Consider the following 9,686-nt stretch of genomic DNA (forward strand, 5'->3'; position numbering starts at 1 on the left):
CGTGAGCAGGGAGTTTATTCCCAAGGAGCCTGCCCAGACAGGCAGAGCAGGGGCTGCCTCTGCCTCATCCCTGCTTGGAAAAATAACGATTTACCTCTGAAATATGTGCACAGGTGGGGGCAGGCTGCAGCTGTGGGACAGGCTGAGGTGTGGAAGCTGAGTGTGTGCAGCCCCTCAGTGCCTCAGGGATGGAGCTGGGACAGCCCTGGGTTCCTGCTGGGGCCTGGTTTACAGCTGGTTTTGCACTGCTTGCCTGCTGCTGTGCCCTCTCTCCAGCTGTGGTGATGCTTTGTCCGTGGTGATGAAGGCTCCAGGTCCTCCTCCTGCCCACACACTTCTCTGTCCCCCTGCAGCCACCAAGTGGTGTGAGGAAACCAAATCTTGTAATGAGTCCAGGCACACTGCAACAGCCTGAACTCATGCTAATTAATTAGCTGCCTAATGGGGGAGGGAGGGCCCAAAAAAAGGCAAGTGCTTTCTTGCCTCTTGTCTCCAGTCAGGACAAGATTTATTTTTTAAAATTTTGGGTGTCTCTTACATGTGGAAAACCACGTGATTAAGAGGGTTTGTAGCTCCTGAGCTCCAGCATCCGGCAGATTCAGGGATCAGAGCTGAGGAAGCTCTGCCTTTGTGCCTGGTTCTGCCTTTGTGCCTGGTTCTGGTTCTGCCCCTGTGCCTGATTCTGCCCCTGTGCCTGGCTCTGCCCCTGTGCCTGGCTCTGCCCCTGTGCCTGGTTCTGCCCCTGTGCCTGGTTCTGCCTTTGTCCCTGGCTCTGCCTTTGTGCCTGATCCTGCCTTTGTGCCTGGTTCTGGTTCTGCCCCTGTGCCTGATTCTGCCCCTGTGCCTGGCTCTGCCTTTGTGCCTGGTTCTGCCTTTGTCCCTGGCTCTGCCTTTGTGCCTGATCCTGCCTTTGTCCCTGGTTCTGGTTCTGCCCCTGTGCCTGATTCTGCCTTTGTCCCTGGTTCTGCCCCTGTCCCTGGTTCTGCCCCTGTGCCTGATTCTGATTCTGCCCCTGTTCCTGGCTCTGCCCAGCTCCCTTCAGCCCAGGCTGGGAGTGGCTCAGGGTGCACAAAACTGAGGAATTAGTTCATGCTCAGCTCCAGACACCCAAACAGGCTCGTGTTCCAGCTGCATGGAATATTTGAAACAAATGACCTGCCCGGGGCTGGGAGCCTGCCCTGTTTATGTACAGTGCCATGGCAACGGGGGAGGAAGTCATGGCTTGGGGATTGGACCTGATGGGATCAACAAATGATATCACAGACCAGCAGCTCCCAATAAATCAGTGGAGCTCTGCTGTTCTTGCCTCCATCCCAGCCCTGGCAGCGTGGCAGGCACATCCCTGCCCTTGTGAGGGGCAGGAGAAGCTGCAGGTTCTGCTCGTGTCAGGACTGCCCTGAGAGCCACCCCTGCTGCCCTGCCAGCATCCTCATCCTCCTCCTCCTCCTCCTGCTGCTGCTGTGCTGACTCACCAGGGTCAGCCCTTGGAGCTGCCTGCCTGTGCTGCAGCACTGCTGGAGCCACTCTCAGAGAGCTTTGGCATCCTGGTGCTCTGCGCAAGCAGTGCAGGAGCTTTTGGCTCCTCCTGGGAGTTGTGGAAGTGATTTGTGTGCAGAAAAGCCTGCGAGGGGAGAAGCGTTCAGTGGAGGAGTGGTAAGGAAACGTGGTAAGGAAATGTCCTCCCTCCTTGGCAGCCTTGTCCCCTTGCTGTGAGCAGGGAGCCTGTCCTGGTGCAGGTCCCACTCCTGCCCAAAGCTGGGGATCCTCACAGCTCTGACAACGCCAGGACAGGAGCGCTTGGAGGGGGAGGCAGCTGCCAATTCTCTCCTTTGTCTGCAGGACCGGGTTTATTTCTGAGCCCAAACACCTCCCCTGCTGGAGCCCAGGACCTGCCAAGTCCTCTGCCAGTACCAAGGCAATTTTCCCTTTCCCTGGGATGTGGGAACTCAGTGGAACGTGCGTCACGCTTTTAGGAACTTGTTTTGGCAAGTTTCCAAACTTTTCTCCTGCAGTAGGTAAGACAATTCTGGAAAGCAGCTCCCAGCACACTGCCCTCTTCTCTCCCACACGCTTCCTAGTGCTGTTCGTCTTATGCCAAAGTTGCATTTGACTGGAGAAGGAAATACAGTGATTTATTTACTAGAGTTTATTAAAATTAAGAACCTAACCCAAAGCACAGCCTTTCTTGGCTTACAAAGCAGTGCTGAAAGGAACAAACCCCATTCAATGCTCGCACAGAACACACTGAAGCACCATCCTGCCTTTGCACGTGTTCTCATTCCAAACTCCTGCAGGCTTGTCTGCCCTTCAGACACAGAACTATTTGAAGCAGCTGCCAGATGTTTTGTCTGCCTCATGTTTTACAGTTTGCTCTTCCCACAGGGGCTGCCCTGTGCACTCTCTTCCCGTGGCACCCCTGCTGCTGTCCCACCCTGGCACAGGCAGGGACAAATGTGGGCACTTCCCTGCCAGTGCCACCTGTGCTGGGTGATCTGGGACCAGCACAGGGCAGATCCTGTGCTCACAGGCTGCTGGGTGAGAGCTGGGGTGAGTTACAGAGCCCAGGTGAGTTACAGAGCTCAGGTGAGTTACACAGCTCAGGGATTTACACAGCTCAGGTGAGTTACAGAGCTCAGGTGAGTTACACAGCCCAGGTGAGTTACACAGCTCAGGGATTTACAGCTCAGGTGAGTTACACAGCCCAGGTGAGTTACACAGCTCAGGTGAGTTACAGAGCCCAGGTGAGTTACAGAGCTCAGTGATTTACAGCTCAGGTGAGTTACACAGCCCAGGTGAGTTACACAGCTCAGGGATTTACAGCTCAGGTGAGTTACACAGCTCAGGTGAGTTACACAGCCCAGGTGAGTTACAGAGCTCAGTGATTTACAGCTCAGGTGAGTTACACAGCTCAGGGATTTACACAGCCCAGGTGAGTTACAGAGCCCAGGTGAGTTACACAGCTCAGGTGAGTTACAGCTCAGGTGAGTTACACAGCTCAGGTGAGTTACAGCTCAGTGATTTACAGCTCAGGTGAGTTACACAGCCCAGGTGAGTTACACAGCTCAGTGATTTACAGCTCAGGTGAGTTACACAGCTCAGGTGAGTTACACAGCTCAGGGATTTACAGCTCAGGTGAGTTACACAGCCCAGGTGAGTTACAGAGCTCAGGTGAGTTACAGAGCTCAGGTGAGTTACAGCTCAGTGATTTACAGCTCAGGTGAGTTACAGAGCTCAGGTGAGTTACAGCTCAGTGATTTACAGCTCAGGTGAGTTACAGAGCTCAGGTGAGTTACAGCTCAGTGATTTACAGCTCAGGTGAGTTACAGCTCAGGGATTTACAGCTCAGGTGAGTTACACAGCTCAGGGATTTACAGCTCAGGTGAGTTACAGGCTCCTGCAGTAAAAGCGCTCAGAGCTGAGCCCTTGGTGAGTGGCCACAGTCCAGGGCAGCCTCCTGGGCAGGAACTCAGCTGGGTTATAAATCTCATTCCCCCCCCCATCAGAGGGAGGATAAATTCTCAAACACAATGAAGTGGGGCAAAGAGCTTTGTGTGTTTCCTGAGCTGTGACAAATTTGACTCCAGAGATACCTGCTGAGCAGGGAAGACCTTGGGATTTCCTTGGTGCTTGCCTGGCCTTGGGACATTTTTGGTGTGAAATTTGTTGACTGGGAGCAGTCCCATTTGCCATCCTGTTCAGAGGCACCTCCCTGGCTCTCTGTGCTCCTGCCCCACTCACACTCCTGGAAAATCCCATCCTGTACCTATCCAAGAGCCCTCATTAAATGGGTTAACCTGCAATTTTTACTGTTTTACTGTGTTCACACTCACTTTTTTTACTTTTTTTTTTTAATACTGGGTTTCCCACAATGTAAACAGATCTGAACTTTTTGTTCTCTCCCTTTTCTCAAAACAGGACCTTTGAGAGTGCAGAGCTTTCTGGCAGGCTGCAGGTGAAGTGCCATCCACCCGAGCAGTAACTCAATTTCCTGCCGCAGGCCGGGTGCTTTCCTCGGGAGAGAGCCACCTGATATTGATAAGGTCTGTTTCTACTTCATTTGAGGTCCGGCAGAGAGACTTGAGGAGTACCAGCTGTTCCTCCTACACATGATCTGCATTTTTCAAACTGTCTAGACACCTGGGTGGGTTGCATACGTTACCAGCAAAGGTATTAATCATGTCAAACCTTCTCTTTCTCCACAGGTTTGTTTTGTTCCATGAGCTTTATGGAAACCCAGGGGAACACAGGGATTCAACAGACGAGTGAGGAAATTTGATCACTGAGGCTGACACTTGGCCATTTTTCATCCTGACCTGGTCCAGAGAGTGCAGAGATTTCAGGATTTCAGGATTTTATTGGCTGTGCTGTTTGGTGACACCATGACACAGCGAGCTGTGGGGTGTCTCACTGTGCTCTTTGTGCAATGCTGCTGAATGAAAACTGACTGAAACTGCTGCACAATGGGGAGTTACAGCAGTGGCAGATTTACAGAATGGCAGAAATGAAATTTACCACTGACTGTACGGGGAAACCCAGAAGAATGGGCACCCAACGTGCCAAGGATGCATCCTACTTGGGTAAATACAAATGTTTTCAATGAATGGTGTCAAAGATGCCAGCTGCCTATTCCAAAGTGAACTGCTGTGTGATAAATCCTTTTTATTAATTAATTAGTGCTGTGTGATAAATCCTGTTTGTTACAAAAAAGGTGATTCTTCATATTCTTCATATCTGCCTGGTTTATTTGCAGTAAAAACCCAGGGAATGCAGATGGAGCTGAAAAGGGCGAGGGACAGGACAGGAGCCCCCTGAGAAGCTGCTCCTGCAGCTCAGCCCCAGACCCTGGCAGATCCTGGGCCTGGGATGGGGGTTTGGAGGATTCCTGACATTTGCAGCAGGCACTCAGGCCCTGCAGGGCTGTCTGTCCTTCCTTGTGCCTGTGTTTGCCAACTGAGCCCCAGTCAAGGCTGAGCATGGCCCTCGCTGGGATAAACTTGTTTTCCTCTCAGGTTACCTGGCACTGGCGCTGATCACAAGAGCTTTTTGGTGAGCACAAGGGGTGTATCTTTCTCTACAAACAGCAAAGGCAAATAAAATAATATTGTGGTCAAACGGGCGGGGTGTTTGCAACCTAAACAAGCATGAGAATCCCAGGACAAGCTGTGATTCATTTCCCAGCAAGTTTACCTTGCAGTTCAGGAGAGCCGAGCAGCAGCATCAAACACCACCTCCCAGATGGGTGTTGGACAGTGCTTTCAGGAGGGGATGGCACTGGAAGAGCAGATCCAACCCCGGATGCAAAAGGGCTGCTGGTCAGGAAAGGCCTTTGACGCGTGAACCCTTTAGCAGATGCCTTTGGCAGAGGTTCAGAATCACAGCTGGGAAGGGGAGGGCTGGCCCTGGGGCTGGTGGGGGGCTCTGAGCTGTGGGTGAAGGTCTCTGTGTGCAGGCTGGGGTGAGCCAGGGCTGGCAGCACCCAGGGCATCTCCTGTGGGTGCATTCTGGGCTGGCAGCACCCAGGGCATCTCCTGTGGGTGCATTCTGGGCTGGCAGCACCCAGAGCATCTCCTGTGGGTGCATTCTGGGCTCAGACAGCACCCAGGGCATCTCCTGTGGGTGCATTCTGGGCTGGCAGCACCCAGGGCATCTCCTGTGGGTGCATTCTGGGCTGGCAGCACCCAGGGCATCTCCTGTGGGTGCAGGCTGGGCTGGCAGCACCCAGGGCATCTCCTGTGGGTGCAGGCAGGGCTCAGACAGCACCCAGGGCATCTCCTCTGGGTGCAGGCTGGGCTGGCAGCACCCAGGGCATCTCCTGTGGGTGCATTCTGGGCTCAGGCAGCACCCAGGGCATCTCCTGTGGGTGCAGGCAGGGCTGGCAGCACCCAGGGCATCTCCTGTGGGTGCATTCTGGGCTCAGGCAGCACCCAGGGCATCTCCTGTGGGTGCAGGCAGGGCTGGCAGCACCCAGGGCATCTCCTGTGGGTGCAGGCAGGGCTGGCAGCACCCAGGGCATCTCCTGTGGGTGCATTCTGGGCTCAGACAGCACCCAGGGCATCTCCTGTGGGTGCAGGCGGGGCTGGCAGCACCCAGGGCATCTCCTGTGGGTGCATTCTGGGCTGGCAGCACCCAGGGCATCTCCTGTGGGTGCATTCTGGGCTGGCAGCACCCAGGGCCTCTCCTGTGGGTGCATTCTGGGCTGGCAGCACCCAGGGCATCTCCTGTGGGCGCTTTCCCAGCAGCTCCAAAGGTGCTGGAGCTGTGTGAGGGGAGCAGCACGCTGCAGGCTGTTCCTGAATTCTCTCAGATATCCTTCCTGCCAAATCCTCTTGGACAGAGGTTGGGTAATCAAGGCAGGCTGCATGTACAAACACACTCGTGTACGTCCAGGCGTGCAGGGCGCTGCCAAAGTGGACAGACTGTCCTGCCTGGGCCTGCCAGAGAAGTTGTGTTTTGTCCAGCGGAAAGGAAAACATCCTTTTCTCTTTGCACTCTGGAATTTGTCTCTTCAGACTCTGACCTCACCAGCAGAGCCTCTCTCTCTGTGACCAGTTCGGCCACCTCGGGGCAGGATCGTGGCCAGGCTGAGCTGCTGCAGGGCTGCAGGGAGGGAGGCTCAGTGTCACAGACACCTTTCTATGGAAAACCCTTCCCTTGGGATTGTTCCTCCTGAGGAGCTGAGAGGCCTCAGGAACAAAATGCAAACAATGGTTATCTGCTGCTGTGGGATGCAACAGGTGCATCTGGGATTGGGCTCATGTGGATGTTTCTAATTAATGGCCAATCACAGCCCAGCTGGCTCGGACAGAGAGCCGAGCCACAAACCTTTGTTATCATGCTTTCCTATTCTATTCTTAGCCAGACTTCTGATGAAACCTTTTCTTCTATTCTTTTAGTGTAGTTTTAATGTGATGTATATCATAAAATAATAAATCAGTCAAGCCTTCTGAACCATGGAGTCAGATCCTGGTCTCTTCCCCAGTCCTGAGCCCCTGTGAGCACCATCCCAGCTCAGCATCACCTGGAGCTCAGGCTTTGGTGCTGGCTGCTCCTGCACCACAAAAGGGCCCTAAAGAAAGGGGGATAAGGAGAAGGAATATCTCACACCTAGCACGTTTATTGGCTGAGTTTCAGAACTGTGTGTGAGCCCTGTATCTGCTCCAGGGGTGCCACCAACATGGAGCTTTGTTTCCAGGCTGTTCCATGTGGCCGGAAATGCTGATTTTTAAACAGAAGCACCTAAATGCAGTGACATTTTTGCTGTCTCTTGCTTTAAACCTTCCTCCTAAGCTAGCACTGACCTTTTGTTTCACTCTTTACTGCCTGCAGTAGATTAAAGTGGCAGATTTCCTTGGATTAAATGTTAAAATGGGACTACCAAGTGTAATTGGTAGTTTCATTGAGCACGACCCATCCCTTTAGGGTCTGCCAGAATGGCTCCATGAGGAAACCCCACATCAGGCACTAATGGAGTAAAACTGGAGATGTTGAGCATTCAGAGTGTGTCTGCAGGGAACCAGAGCAGCTGAGAGCTCCAGGAACATCCCTGGGAGGAGGAGCTGCCCCTCGGGCCCCCTCTCCAACCAGTCCTGTTGGAAACTCCTTTGCTGTGGGGAGTGGATGGGATATGCTTAAAGCATCAAACAAAGGTGGGAGGAGAAGAAGCCAAAGGAAATTCTCCTGAAGCCAAATTATTTTGGAGAGGGGGGGTTACTGGGAAGGGGAAGTTGTTTTGTTTAGTTTTCTGAGAAAACATCCCTGCAGCCAAGAGAAACAAAGATGCTGCTCCAGATCTCGTTACCTTTGGGCTCCTTGGGCCCCACGTCAGTTCCCAGGTTATTTTTATGGACTGTTTAATCCTCTGTGTCACAAATGTCCCCATTCTGCCAGGGCAGGGGGAAGGGGCAGGTGGATTCTCCAGGTGAGGCCTGGTAAAAGAGGGAGCAGCCCCCTCAGAACCATGGGTTTGTTTTGAGTGGCTTGTTGGGAGTGCCTTTGCTGCAAGGAGAAAACAGCAGCCCAAGCACCTGCACCTCTGCCTGTTCCATCCTGGTGTGCAGCTGAGGGAGAACACAAAGATACACAGAGAATGAAAATAAAAGAGAAACATGATGGCAGTGTCTGTAATAGCAAAGATGGGATTGAAGGAGAACACAAAGATAGAAAGAGAATGAAAATAAAAGAGAAACATGATGGCAGTCTCTGTAATAGCAAAGATGGGCTTGAAGGAGAATACAAAGATATACAGAGAATGAAAATAAAATAGAAACATGATGGCAGTGTCTGTAATAGCAAAGATGGGCTTGAAGGAGAACACAAAGATATACAGAGAATGAAAATAAAATAGAAATATCGTGGCAGTGTCTGCAATAGCAAAGATTGGTCTCCCATTCTCTGGGCAGAAAAGCAGCCCCACAGTGCCAGCAGCAGCTGGGGGCTCCCTGTGCTGCCCAGGTGAGAGGTGTCCCCACAGAGGGAGGGGAATGGGGCACACCTGAGTGGGCACCTGAGAGGAAATGACTGAGCCTTCCAATGTGCCCAGGAGTTAAACCTGCCAGCAAAGCCCCTGCATGGAAACTCTGCCTGGAAAAGAGTCACAAAGGTACTTTTCAACTTTTATGGTAACTAAAATCACAGAAAGGGGGCAAAGAAAGGAAAGGGGCTGTTCATGTTTTTTTCTGCTTTACTATTTTTGATGATTTTAAAACTTGGTTCTAATTAGGTGATGCAAATTCTTCAGATGAACTCTGGGTCTGAGGGGGAATATAAGGTTTTATGGAGCCTGGTGTGAGGCTGTGTGTTTGTACCTTGTCTCCTAGCAGCACAAACCACATGGATGTGAGAGGCTGTTTTATGATCCGCCAGGGCTGTTGTTGGACAGGCTGCAGTGAGCTGAGTTATTCCAGCCACGCTGGGTTGCTGCTCCCTTCCTCTCTCTTTCTCTCTTTTTTCCCCCCTCTTTCCCTTTTTTTTTTTTTTCCTCTTTTTTTGTCAGTTTTTCTTTCCCCTCCTCACGGGCAAGCGTGAGAGGGATGGATGCTCTCACCAGCCTCGTGCCAGAACTCTCTGCCTGGGCTTGGCACCAGGAGCTCTTCTCCTTTCTCATCCCAAGCCCTTTTCCCTGCTGGCTGGGATTCCACCAGGCGTTTCTAAGGAGGCAGTGAACTATGCTGGTTGCCCTTTCAGCTGCTCATCTCTTTACTGTTTTCAAGGGGAAAAAAAAAATAAATAAAAAGGAAACCAACCCCAAAACCCAGCAGCTCTGTGCTCCTGCTGAGCAGCAACTTCCACCAGCAGGTTCGGGGCTCACGGTGCCCCTGCCACCTCCTGCTCTCAGCTGGGCAGCTCTGGGGGTGGGCAGGCTCAAAATCCACCTGGGCACACCCAGAGCCCCAATTCCACCCTGCCTGGGTTCGCTTCTTGCTGCTTTGGGCTCCCTGGGCTGATGCTGCTCTTGCTCCCCTCCCTGCCCCTTCACTCCTGGCTCTCCTGTCCCCTGTGGCTGCAGGCATGAGAGCCCCGGGAATGACACCCCATCCTCCCAGGTCACCCCACTCCTGCCAGCCCTGGGAACAGCCATTCACTGGGTGTCATGGCTTCATTGACAAGAGAGTGCCAGGAAAGGGAAGAGCAGCCCTGCTGTGACAAACCTGTGCTTTTCACTGCTCACGTTTCCTCTGACACTGCTT

The 9,686-nt window shown here is 52.7% G+C and overlaps 1 long non-coding RNA gene across 1 annotated transcript; it reads left to right on the plus strand.

Moving 5' to 3' along the window:
• The first annotated feature begins 3,338 nt into the window (after window positions 1-3,338).
• Window positions 3,339-4,728, plus strand: LOC118694960 (uncharacterized). The gene is made up of 2 exons (XR_004981493.2): window positions 3,339-4,040; window positions 4,203-4,728. It is a non-coding gene; the product is annotated as an uncharacterized LOC118694960 (long non-coding RNA).
• The last annotated feature ends 4,958 nt before the right edge of the window (window positions 4,729-9,686 follow it).

This window comes from Molothrus ater, chromosome 23, assembly GCF_012460135.2.
Source record: "Molothrus ater isolate BHLD 08-10-18 breed brown headed cowbird chromosome 23, BPBGC_Mater_1.1, whole genome shotgun sequence".
NCBI lineage: Eukaryota > Metazoa > Chordata > Aves > Passeriformes > Icteridae > Molothrus > Molothrus ater.